Source organism: Dufourea novaeangliae, unplaced genomic scaffold (assembly GCF_001272555.1).
Source record: "Dufourea novaeangliae isolate 0120121106 unplaced genomic scaffold, ASM127255v1 scaffold199, whole genome shotgun sequence".
Lineage (NCBI taxonomy): Eukaryota > Metazoa > Arthropoda > Insecta > Hymenoptera > Halictidae > Dufourea > Dufourea novaeangliae.
This window is the reverse complement of record NW_015374073.1, coordinates 617,102-630,947: the sequence shown is the minus strand read 5'-3', so window position 1 is coordinate 630,947 and position 13,846 is coordinate 617,102. Positions and strand designations below refer to the sequence as shown.

Below are 13,846 nucleotides of genomic sequence, written 5' to 3'. Positions count from 1 at the left end.
AGGTTTCCGGAAATTATTACGAATACTGAATCCGCGGTATACGCTCCCGACTAGGAAGACACTAAAGAAGTGGGTGGACGATAGATAGGTGGACAACAAACGGCAGGTGAAGGACGAATTAAATGAAGTAAATGCTATTTGTATTACTACAGATACGTGGGCGAGTATAAATACTGATAATTTTATAACGGTTACGTGCCATTTCATTAATAAAGAATTCGTTTTGAAATCGTATACACTGGAAACAGAAAAGATGATTGGTAGTCATACGAGTGTTTACTTATCAAGTTCATTAAATAAGATATTTGGCGATTGGGGCATAGAAGCAAAAGTGAGATGTGTTTTCACAGATAATGCATTAAATATGCTTGTTGCGGTTAGAAATTTGGGCAATGGCATTAGAAGTATTTCATGTTTCGCTCACACATTAAATTTAGTAGTCAAAAAATCAGTACATGCCGTTGCAGAACTTGAAACTATTCGTCGAAAATGTCGCAGCATAGTATCATATTTTAAATCGAGTTGTTTGGCAAAAGACAAATTAACTGAGATTCAAAATAGACTGGACATGCCAAAGCAGAAATTAATTTTAGAAGTCGAAACTCGTTGGAATTCAACGTATGAAATGTTTCGCAGATTAGTAAAGCAGCAGCATGCCGTTACAGCAACGATATCTTTCTTTAATAAACCTGTTGAACGTTTAACATCAACTGACTGGGATACGGTGGCTAGTTGTTTACCAATACTGGAACCCTTTGCTTTATTCACTGCAGAAGTAAGTTCGGAAGCACATGTTTCAATTTCGAAAGTATTTCGGGGGGTACAACAAATGTACACATCTTTAGATGAACACCAGCATGAATTAGCCACTGAATTACGAGAAATGATGGACAAATATTTTCATGACATTTTAAATACTGTTACTTATTGTATGTATTCCATGCTAGTTCAAACAAATAGGATTAATGCCCATTGAAAAAGTAGAAAGTGTAAGAAAAGTAATTATTGATCATATAACGGAGCCAACAGAAAGTGACAATTCACTTAGCATTGATAACGTCGTAGGCTCCTCCACCTCCACCTCCACCTCCACCTCCACCTCACGGTCACCTTTCTGACATAACATCAGAAGAATGATCAGTGCACGCAACTCTTGTAATACAGATGCGTCCAGTGGAGTGGCTGAACTCGAAATGTACTCAAAGAAACAGATCGTAGATTTAGACAGTGATCCTGTGCAGTATTGGAAAGTTAATGCCATCAGATATCCGAAACTTTCAAAATTAGCACACAAAGTTGTGTGTTGTCCTGCAACATCAGTGCCTTCCGAAATGGTATTTTCCAAAGCGGGAAATATTTTGTCAAAGAAAAGGAATAGATTGAAGGACTTTACGGTAGATAAAATGTTATTTTTAAACAGTATTGTGTAAGTGGAGTCTTTCAATGTATTTATTTCCATATTAGCAATATTTCTCACCGAAGAAAATACTCTTCGGTGGTGCATCAGACGGATGCATGCAATGCACAACTTTTGCTACCAATTTTGAAAGGTGACGATATTGTGATTATCTATTATACTTCTACACTTTTGGTGGCCATGGATCCTATCGTGTATAAATAGAATGATTTACAATGGAATTTAAGTATTGTTGTCCCTTTCTTTTTAATTTTGTGTTGTTTTCTAGAAGGAAAGTGTTGCATGTGACATGCAGCTACCATAGGCGAAGATTTTGTCTATTACGTTTCCAGCTGTCCCTTTTCAAATTAACTTGTAAAAAGAACCTTTACATGTTACACAGAATACTCTTATGGACAGTGTATCTGTAAAGAAAACAGCAAGAATTCAAAATTTTATAAAATATAGTACTAGCGCATTTACCTTTATATCAGACAATATGTTTAATGCAGTGTTACGAGCCCGGGTCGTAGCAACGCGAGAGGCTGGCGAGTGTAGGTTTTCTCAATGAACATGGCATCAGTTTCTTAGTAAGGTGCGTTCGTAATACGAACCTGATGCGAAATCAGCGAACCGCAGGATTGGTCAAGTTTCGTGGACGAACCCGATGCAAAAGGGGGGAGTCACTCGGGGTTGGAAATACCTACTCTTGGAGATATGTAATGCACGGACGAACCTGATGCGAAATCAGAGAGCTGTTAGGAAATGTTAGTGATAGTGGATCTAGATTTATGCAGACCCTTGTTTGCAAAGAAAAGCAATACAGAAATCGTGTAAAGGTGAAAGCATACTTCGCAATGTTCGTTTGCTTCAAGGCGGAGGCGGTTCATTTAGAACTCTTATCCGATTTAACTGCAGAAGCTTTTATAGCTTGTCTTAAACGAATTTACACTGACAATGCAACCAACTTTGTAAGTGCAAAAAATGATATAAGTAGTTTACAGAATGACACATTACAAAGTCACTTCATTTCGGTGATTTGTGGAAAGCGCTTGTAAAATCATTTGTACATCATTTGATCAAGACCATTGAAAATCAGCGGTTTATGTATAACAATTAGATACGTATATGCATAGTTGAAATCAAGATACTAAATTCCTCACCATTACCAACTCTGTCTACCGATCCTGACAACATCTCGGCTTTGATTCCTGTTCACCTCTTTAAAGGCGATTCGTTAATGGGCTTGCCTCAGACAGATTTACAGCATACAAGCGTCAATAAATTGTCGATATCGTAGCACATCCGAAGAGTAATGCCGCGTACCCATCCGAGCATGCGGGCCGCATGAGCACCGAACGTGCGCGCGATGTGCTCGGGTGATGCTTGTCGAGCCGAGCAGCTCGAGCTGTATTGGAAGCTATCGATTCACCGGCTCGGCTCGGCTGGTCAAGCGAGCCGAAATGACAGTTTTATGAGGTGACAGCGGAGACCCGAGGCTCTAGCACGCGAAGCCTCGGGTTACAATGTAACACACGGAATAAATCACCCATGAATACAAATTTAAACTTTTACTTCTTTCAGTGTACTTTCTTAAAAATGTTTCACGCAATCATTAAACCATACAGTATTTAGTCTACTGTTAGGCATTCCGTATTTCTCTATATAGAACTGGCCCCCACATTTCTTAATGCGTCAAAACCGAGTAGAACAGTACAATTACAATTTAGAGTCAAGCTAGGGCTTAGTTTCTCAATAGTAGAACACACACACAGAACAATTGTAACGTTTCCTTTCATTAATTTTGAATATATACTTATTGTAAGGTTCATTTGTAATCTTGTGTAGATTCATTCATACCTTAACATACAGTTTAAGTCGACAACTAGCAATACAACCTACAAAAGGTACATCTTTACCGCTCAAAGTGTACCGAATTTAACTTAAAGTTATGAGGCCAACTAACATTCCTAGATTAAATGATCCCTCGATAATGAAATAAGCATCGGCCTATCCACGACTAACAATAATTCAAACAACCGATCCTCGGTTATAACAAAGCCGGAAGCCTCTTTAGCCCTCGGCTCGTAACAGTTTCGAAGTGAAGAAGAGGAAGGAGAAGATTTTTACGGGTCCTTGGACGGTATAATTCCCACGGAGTACCTAGAGGCGTATGGAGAACTCCTGTCTCTATATTGCATCCATAGAACTTTCATGCGAATATTTGAAGGACACCAGGTTTGTGAACGGTGTTGGGGCAAATTAACAAATACACAGCGAGCATTGTTTACGGAGGTGAGCTACCATTCGGTGTGCACAGTGCAGGCCGTCCATGAGAATACTCATTGTGATGTTACGTATGGGGAATAATTTTCATTTTCAATCGTATTCAACCGCGCGCCTGGAAACGGAAAACGTCTTAAAATTCAAAGTTAATTTTACTTAAACTAAAAGTAATAGGGGGAGCATAATCTCGACCAACTGGGATAGCAACCAGAGACAGAATAATGAGATTCACTCGCGACCGTTAAGATTTCCTTATAAGGAAATTCTAATGAAACCCCATCCAGTTTTGGGACTATGTAAAATATAAACCCTCTGATTTTTAACCTTCCGTGGGCCAAAATAGTACAGTCAATATAGCGTGGACAACAGCGTATGTAACAGTATGATTATATTCAATCCTAATTAATAAATAAGTGTTATATATATATATACATATATGTATAGCTCGTTTAAGCAGGTAAATATTTTTACGAGGTTCAAAATAGTCGATTTTTTAATTTGTTTATTTAATTGTATGAAGCGTTAGGAATATTTTGTAAACGTTTTTCGAAAAAAATTCAAAAAATTGACAAAGTTTTAATGAAAACTATAAAAGCGTGCCACGACTAGTAATGGGGAAGTACACCTTTCCACGCGTTTTTTCCAAACACACTCTTTAGAGACTATCTGTTCGGTAATTCTGCATATTTTTAATATTTTTTCCACTGAATTTGAGTACATATAATTGATAAGATTATCTTCGACCATCGAGCTATCTTTTTGCGTTTTTAAGTTTTCAAGTTTCTATTCACTAACAAAGGTGCCAATTTTTACATGGAATGTCATTTTATTTTTTAAAATGACACAACTTTGTAAATTTAAATAAATTGAAAAATCAACTTCGGACTGGTCATAGCCAGCACGATAAAATTTAGCGAAGTTTCATCAATTTCCAGAATGAACCACAATGGGAAAATGAATCATGCAGACAGTGCAGCTATGTTCATGTTGCACGTATGTGCGCAAATTAATTTATCGGCCATATTTGTTTATCTAAAACTTCCACAATTTTTTAAAATAATCTACAACACCCTTTTTAATAAAAAAAAAATCAAATCACTTCATAGAGTAGTTTTTCTGGAATAAATTTTAGAGTGGTATTAAAAGATTCTCCATAAAGGATATCAAAAGGAAGGAAAAATATAGGCGATTTAAGGCTCACCGTGAGAAAATCTGACAGCAGCTCCAAATGCACAGTGCAGCTTCAGGATCGGCGATGCATTGAAATAACACAAGGTTGACACGCTCGACTCCGTTGGTTGTGCCTCAGTTGCCAAGCTGGTTGTCTCAGTCTCTCCGTAGAATGTTGATATTATCGCACACCATGTGGACGAAAATGCAGCGTCCCTCCGGTAGACCAAAGCCGGAGTATGCGTTCAAAGTTGCGTGGAAACATCTTCCTCGCAGGCTGGGTCGTGTATTGTCGTCTAGTTACGATGTGTATGAATTTCTCTGCTGGCATTCGGCTGGAAGGACAACAATGTTGTGGAATGCACGTACGAAGCTCAATGAAAACCTTTGTTGTCGCATGGCAACTTAATGTAATATATGACCCGTTTAAACAACTGATGTGTGATATAAATAAAAACTTGTTATAACTGGAAAATATGTAGTAATAATCCACTACTGAGTATATGACTATACATATACAATATGTATATGTATACATATGTATATGTATATGTATATGTATATGACAACTAAGCGACAAAATAAAATTTTGTGCGTATTCGAACTGGTCGGTTCTATCTGCTCTGCGGCCAGTGATGCCAAAATCGTGGGATAACCGCGCGAACGCTTACCCTCTCCATGCCTCCCGTGGGTATTTTACGCAAGCATGTTCTACCCTGTGCGAGAGCTCTGCCCCAGTACGTCCTACTCGGTGACTCCCCACACACAAGCGTTCTTTATCTTTGTCCGTGTACGCTCTGCTTCGGGTGTTCTCGGCAAAAGTTCTCTACGTCTATAAATGCATAAAATTTTCAGTTCACATGACATATACCACTCGTCACATGCGAACTTTTTACTATATTAGTTCGACGAATTTATTAAAAAAATCAGAAATATCATAAGCTTGAAGAACTAAAGGACGCAATTATTGAAACGTGGAAGAATATAGACAAAGAAATAATAAAAAAATCCCATTTCCAGTATGGAAAATCGAGTTTTTGACTTAATTCGTAGAGGCGGAAATGTAATAAACTATTAAATATCTTTATCCGTAGATAACAATTAAAATAAAATAGGTTTTTGTTATAGTTGGTATATTTATAAAACAAAAATTCAGTAGCATTCTTGTTATATTTTTAATTTAATATAATAATTTCAATAAATCCATGGGACTGTTTTTTTAATGTTTCTTGTTATGATCCTATCTAACAATGGAAATTAACATTATAGCATAATTTACTACCAAACCATCAAATCATTCAAATTTTATGGGGTTGGTATATTTGTGACAGACACTGTCGAGTTCAGCTCGGAACTTTTGTCTGAAATGCACGTCACAAATCGAATTTTTGGATTTACATATATCATTTTGGAATTCAGTGATCTAATTCATGAAAGCAAAGCATACACTACCGTTCATAATTATTATTGGGTCACCTGGTCTTCATGAAGGAAATATGATGTTTCGTAAAAGTTATATATATTTTAGGGCACGTTTATTATTTTGTAGTAGTATTAGCGTTATCCATCGAACTTTAATGTTTTCTAAACAATATTTATTTCAGACATTCAGCTATTTCGTAATGCCTTGTAACATTTATTGCATTTCAGATAAGTGGCTTAATAGTTATGAGCAGGAGTGTAGTTTTGGATAACGTTTCCAAAAGTGTTTCGTTGTAGTGAAATTATGTGAAGGATTTTTCGCGAACTGTGGAGTACGTGCTGCGAGGAAGCTATACTCGCAACCGAGTCACGTAATCGAGCTTACAAATTTCGAACAACCGGGCTGATACATTTAAAGCTGCTTCATTCAGAAAGAATAAAGCGCCGATAAGAAACAGAGCGCATTAAAGAACGTTCCGAAATTTCAAGAGATAATACTGCTGTGTAATTATTCTATCACTTCTTTTAGAAGAATAAGTATTGAACTTACTGATCTAAAACTTTGCACAATCATGAGTACATTGTTTTCTTTTGTTAAAGGAAAATTATAATAGTGTATAAACTGTTATTCGAATAATCTTGCTCGTTAAGAAAATGTTATTCGAATAATCTCTGAATAAAAGTGGCGAATAAAATGAATTCATTTTAATGATCTAGTGAATACAAATTTATTTGAAGGAACCAGCAAATAAAGGTAACCTACGTAATCGGCACGCACCAGCGACGTGTACGTGCATGAATGAATCTGTGAGTGCAGTCTAGGGAAATGCGTACAAATAACGAAGGATTCAGGGTCGGTAAGATATGCGTTATTCAAAATAAAACACCGATTATCCTACACATCGACAATCGGAATAAAGAACGAGTCTCGAATGATTATAAAAGAATGATGACATTAATATATATACAATGTGTATACATATTAGACGAAGCACAGGAAAACATACCATTAAATTATGTAATGGTTTAATTACCAATAAAATATATTGGATTTTAAAATTCCAGTTGTCATGTTATTTAAGAATAACTAGAAATACTTTAAGATAATTCATGGTATAAAATTATGAACGAATATAATACTATTTTATATATTTTAGTTGAAAAAAATAATAATATAAATGACGAAATAGCGGGGTGATGTACCATCCCATTACGTTGCGAAGCTAAAGTTTGCCCTAGGTTTTAAATATTTATTTGTGTGATTATACGATACTACGCACAATAAACATCCATCTTCCAAAACTGTTCTATATATGCAATCGTTTTATAACATATATGAAAATATTATCCGCATGGAAGTGTTTTTCTATTAATTCGAATGATCGACGTTCTACAATATACATTTCTTGTGCATTATTCCGGTTGTTCTACTTGACTAAAACGAAAAATTCGTATGGTCAATGTTTTGCGTAGGTAAGAAATAAGAATTAAAAATTGACAACACGGCAACATTATAGGCTTCTTTCTTATAGGTTGTTGACATTGACATAACGAAGAACAATCGCATTTGTTCTGTGTATATGAACCTCTCAGTTACCTGATTGCTTATTTTGTCATTTCGGTATTATTGATATTTCTTGAGGGCACCAGAAATTTGAGCAATTGTGCACCTTTTTAGCGTTTGCGTACTTAACACTAGAACTACTAAACCCGTGAAAATGACGGATTTTAGATATCTTATTTTACAATTACCGAAATCCTAGAGATACTTTCATCGGAATTTCTGTTGACCTCTAATTTCTTATACACTTTATATTATAGTATACTAAGTTATATTGTTATAAGTTATATTGTATTATATATTATACGAATTAATATATTACACAATTTAACCTAGCATACATTTAATGCTGGTGGTTCTAGTGTTAACTACGAACTCATATTCTGGTAGATTTGTTTTCTTTACAGATTCTTTGTTAATACTGTAAGAACCTTTTGTACATTCCCCTTATTTACATTTATACTTTTTTCAATTTTTTAAATTTCATTTCGGAGTTACTTGCATGTTCTTGTTTTATATTACATATATAATATATTCAATATTCATAATAAATAATATTTGACTGTCCTTTAGACTTTTGCAATCAAACTCATATTTTCTTTCGAATTACATTAATCTGTAATATTAAAGTGATTTTTTGTAAAGAAATAAATTTGGAATATAAGGTGTTCATTTTTCACAGAAATTTCTAACATTAACGCTTTAAAGAAATTTCTTAAATTAGTATTAAAACATTTCAAGGAAAGTCGATTCAACAGTTTTCACAAGATTATGCAAAAGAGTTAACAAAGTATAATTTCCAAACATAATACGTACTAATTATCCCTGCACAGCGCATCCTTTGATCCAGTCGGATGTCCGTTGCTGTAATCCCTGCACGTGCTCTTTCTTCAGTGTAACGTATTATTTTCTGTTTGTGGATGTATTTTGATACTTTATCCAAAATTTTCTTCTCCTGTAGAGTTTTGATCACATTCACAGGTGTCGGGCACAAGAAAAGTTATAAAAAGCACAAGTACGGTTAACCTATATGGTGTATGTATTCATGGCAAGTAAATACTTGGAAAAAATTTAGTAAGATTAGGTAACATGACACTGTAGGAGTGGTATCCGAATTTAATGTCAATCTGCGGAAGCACTTCTCGAGTATAAACTAATTACTCGTTATTTCTCGGTATTATAAGAGCGGTAACAGTTTTTTTAGGACCAGGATTACCGTTGGGAATGTGTTGTTATAGCCGCGTGCTCTGTGTTTTTTTTATTACTGGTAACCTGTCTGTCTAGCAACAGTTCCGCGGCTTTAGGTACATACGTACGTCAACATGTACAGTGTGTATATTGACGAATCGCCCGCGACACCGCAGACCCATTTGAAATTCGGTTCCACCGTTCAACTCGACTGACTTGGATTGAATTTTTGGACGTTTTCGAGGTAAATAACACTGCGCCCATTACTTACAGGTGAACGAACAGTTATAGGTTTGCAACTACAAAAGAGATAATTGTAGACATAAATATTGAATTATGTAAATGAAGATGGAGGGAGTACCCATCCTACACTTCGAATGAATCGGATAAACAGAAAATACGTAATCAACAGACTGCAAAGAAGAAACAATAATATTATTACAAATTTATAATTATTACAAATTTGCGTGAACCACTTTAAGGGAAATACTACTGTATTTATATGATTCAAAATGCGATTCACATTTCAAATAATGTATTTGAACTCAGACTGCCACGATAGAAATCATGGATGTTGCCCCAACGTTACAACATCTGTGAATAATGAGGCAACACTCTAATTTGTATTTAAGACACGCGGAAAACTTCGAAAGCAAGTACATAATTCAAAAACTTTTGAGTATCTGCCCCTATATGCATCTGCTCTAATTAAATATTTGAATGTGTCTCAAACTATCAAACAGTGCTCGGCTGTTAATGTATCCATTTTTGCACTACTTATTAGTTTCAATAGTTTTAATTGTAAAAAAAATAATTGTAAGACACTTTAAATTACTCTCATGTTTGGCTTGAGTAATTTTTAATAGGAATTTCATGTTGAAAGGTAAAGGGCATGTCCACAAATACGGAACCTTCCTGAAATTTTAATTTTATATCTACGGAGAACTGAATTCATCTACACCGTTATGCCATCTACGAGGGAAACCACTCCAGATAAGGCCGCCATTGTGAATACAAAATCAGCTTTCTGAAAAAAATTAAGATATTTTCTTACTTTATGAATAATGTAACGAAGGAACACATTTTTTGAAAATAGGGTTCAACTGCAACAAATTTTTAAAACAGTACGAATATTTTATGCCGGCAGCGTAGTATGTGCTTTTAATGTATAAATTAGTAGGATGCAGAAATTGGAAAATCATGTTTTATAATATTGGAGAAAAGGAATACATAACGACCATATCTTACGTTTGTATGATTATGTATAATTGAAGATATGAATATACATTATACATACGTATGTAGAGTATATTCACATTTTTTTTTATACCTGAAGAGAAGGTGCAGATTCCTTATACAAAGGTAAATTACAAATATCTAATAAAAGTTTTTCAGATAAGATTTCATTTTTGGGAAAATCAATTTTGCAAATCGATCGGTTTTTCGAAGCTTGGAACCCGGCTTGATCAACACAGCATTATGCTAAGTGCTTATCCATAATTTACTATCTCCATTTCTGGCAAATATTAATATTGGTATATGTATAATATACGATACTGTGTACTTCATATGAACTGATCATTTTCAATTAATTTAAGTTAACATGTAAGCTTAACACTAGAACTACCAGCATTGGATGTATATTAAATTCTATTGTGTAATACGCAATATGAAGTAATATAAAATACCGTAGTATGATATAAAACGTATACTAAATTTAAGGTAACGAAAATTCTGAAGAAAATAGCTTTATCATTTTTTCAGCAATCTGAAATTCGTCATTTCGACGAGATTGATAGTTCCAATCTCAATACAATCATTAACCTAACCCATTCACCGTCCAGCTTGTTTCGGCTGACTTTCCGTTCATGTCGATTGGATTATTTGATATTTGAATTTGCATTACGCGACGGTCCTCGGTGACCGTCGTGGCGTGAACGGAAAATTCTGTGTCGGTCATTGATAAATGCTTTAACGCATTCCGCGATTCAAAATCACCGTGCCCGACCTTAGCTGTGTGAAATTTTGTAAAATTCAGCAGCACCATATTGACTTTTTGAAGGCGGCCAATTCAGCAGAAGGTCTACTATACATATGTATATGGATATGAGCCTAAAATAGATGACTCTGTGTAAGTTAAAAAAAATGTTGTTTTACATGAAATTGACTTTGAAACTTGAAACGCGTTTTTTTCTTAAATAACATTTTCATACTCGGTGACCAGGATTAATCAAAACTAAAAATCTAGTTTCTAATCGAAGGATTTCATGTTTCCATGCTTAGATTTTATTTTATGGTTGAAAAACGAGCATCTTTTTAACTGAAAATTGGTCGCCTAGTTTCAATGTCCGTCATTTTGTCTAAATGGTTTTTTTCTAAAACGTTTCACCAGGTTACGTTCATCAAGTTACGTTCTAAAACGATAAACCAATATACATATTACCTAAATTTTCTCGAAATTTTGATGCCAGATGATTCTGTTCCGAGCAGGAGTGGTCACCGCGAATCATCTTTTTAAAAGGCCTTTCGGCTTAAAATTTAACAAAATGTTTTTTAAACGTGTCTTAATTAAATACAACAACTACTGTAAAAATAAATGGATACGTTTTCCACTGAAAAATTCTCAAAAAATCGCTTTTTCCGCGCAACCACAGAAGATTCTTTAACGCATCTAGAGCATAGTCTTGGCTCACAGTAAGATATAAAGCGATCGTAAATTATCGCGTTGAACGGCGATGGAAAGGGCAGTGTGCGACTTGCAGTTGCAGGGTTCCATAAACTAAAACAGAAAAGTCTTTCGATTAACTGCAATTTATTTAATTCGAGGGTTCCCGTAAATTTTTCTTTAATATTTACAACTTTAACTTTTCGTAGACCGTTGTCAACAATAAAAACCTCAAAAGTATTTTGGATCTGAATTGACATTATACGGCACTGAACCTTGCTCGAACGGTTTATCTCTCTTATGATTTCTTAAATAGATGGTCCAACGTTTGAAACGTGTGTTCTTTTTCGCTCGACCGATTTTACGACCGCGCTATATCTTGGCGAGGACTACACCCTGTTCGACAAAGGTCGGATATGAATTCCTCTTAACCCATTAATCTCTTAATCCAATAAAAATATACCCGCTTGCAAATCATTCTTTTCGTGGTTCCAAATGCCAGTAGTTGTCCAGTAATCATGTGAAAATCGATTGGAAAAAACGAAGATGGCATTAATGGGTTAAAGCTCGTCCACACTTAAGATATTATTTACAGATATCTGTTCGCGTGCAAAGTCTGTGGATGTTCACGGAGAGTCTGTGGAGTTCTGTGGACTGTTCGCAGATAGTCTGCAGACAAATATGCCCAGTCTTTTTTTGTGTCAGTTTAACGTCACATCGATATCAGGGTCATTAACGACGGAATCCTATGAGTGGCTCATTTAAATTTTGTGAAATAGGTTGGTATCCGTTAGGAATTTAATGGTATTCTTTATATACTCTTGGAAAGTCGGGGCGGTGTCTAAATAGACTTATCTTGTAATGTTATCTTAGTACATCGTACATAGTTCCTGCATTCGTAAAGGAGATGGTGGACAAGTACTTGTTTATTGCAGTTGTTGCAGTGTGGAGGTTCAGTTTTCTTGATCAAGATAGTTATGCGTTATTCTAACGTGGTCTGTTCTCAGGTGAACCATTATTGTTCTTTCTTTCCTATTTAGCTCGAGGTGTTAGATTTGTTGGTAGAAGTCTTTAAATTTGGTATGGGCCCCTGTTCTGTTAACTGTAGTCCACAAAGGATTCCATTCATCTTTAATGTTTTCTTTAACACGATTTATGAATTCTTGGTATGAAATGGGCACCACAATTTCTATTTATTTGGAGTGCTGATGCTTTTTTGGAACCAATGTTTGTTTTTTGTCTGTCTTTTTGTCGTCGGTTGAAATGGAACTCAAGAAACAGTGTTTGAAGGCTTTAATTTCTTTTAATATAAAATTTATATGAAATATTTGTAGGAGAATATAAAAATTGTTTATTTGATGAAAATTTATTAATAACTGAAATTGTACATAGTTTTTCATAAAATTGGTTCCTGTTCAAATACATTTTATATTCATTAATTGTAAGTAAGTGTCTATAAACATTTACGTATACTTTTGGTAGACAATATCACCGACTAGGTATTAGTCGATGACAGTATGTTTTGGTACAATTTTTAATTTAAAAATTGAGGCTTGTAGATCCGTTTCACGCAGTGACAGTTGAGAATCTTCAGTTTGACTGAGCAGACGGGTGCAATGCATTACATTCGAATAATAGGTGTAATTTGGAGAGCAATTAGTCAGAGCATTCACTGCATTCTTCATGCATTCCATAGCGTTGTCCCTGTCAGTGTTCCGTCGAAAAAATAGTTTTTGTGAGAAACAAATTAAATTTTCTACATTTGATTTTAGAGATAGATCATCATACTTTCCAATTCTAAATACGCGTGAAAAATATTGTACTTAAGTCTGTGCTTTGTTTGAATGAAATAGTCGCAATTACTGTCTTCTAAATAAAAAACGTGTCTCTTTTAATTAGATGATTGCAATCTGCCTTTTTAATAACAAATCGTGCACTTTTGTTTAACCAAGTACACTGAAAAAGGTTCTCCAGTCCATGTCTATGAAACATGTACATATATTGGATATTAATTGTTCATTTATTACTTGGATGGAAAGTAACCATTATGTGATTAATATAATGACCAATATACATGTTAAAGGGATTCTTCCTTGTATATGATGTACGAAATTTTCTTCTTCAATTAAGCTAAAGGACTACAAATATCACACGAACT

The 13,846-nt window shown here is 34.9% G+C and overlaps 1 long non-coding RNA gene across 1 annotated transcript; it reads right to left on the bottom strand.

Moving 5' to 3' along the window:
- Window positions 1–5,146: 5,146 nt before the first annotated feature.
- Window positions 5,147–8,708, bottom strand: LOC107190463. The gene is made up of 3 exons (XR_001516257.1): window positions 8,652–8,708; window positions 5,524–5,684; window positions 5,147–5,187 (listed from the first exon to the last, which is right to left on the bottom strand). It is a non-coding gene; the product is annotated as an uncharacterized LOC107190463 (long non-coding RNA).
- Window positions 8,709–13,846: the final 5,138 nt, after the last annotated feature.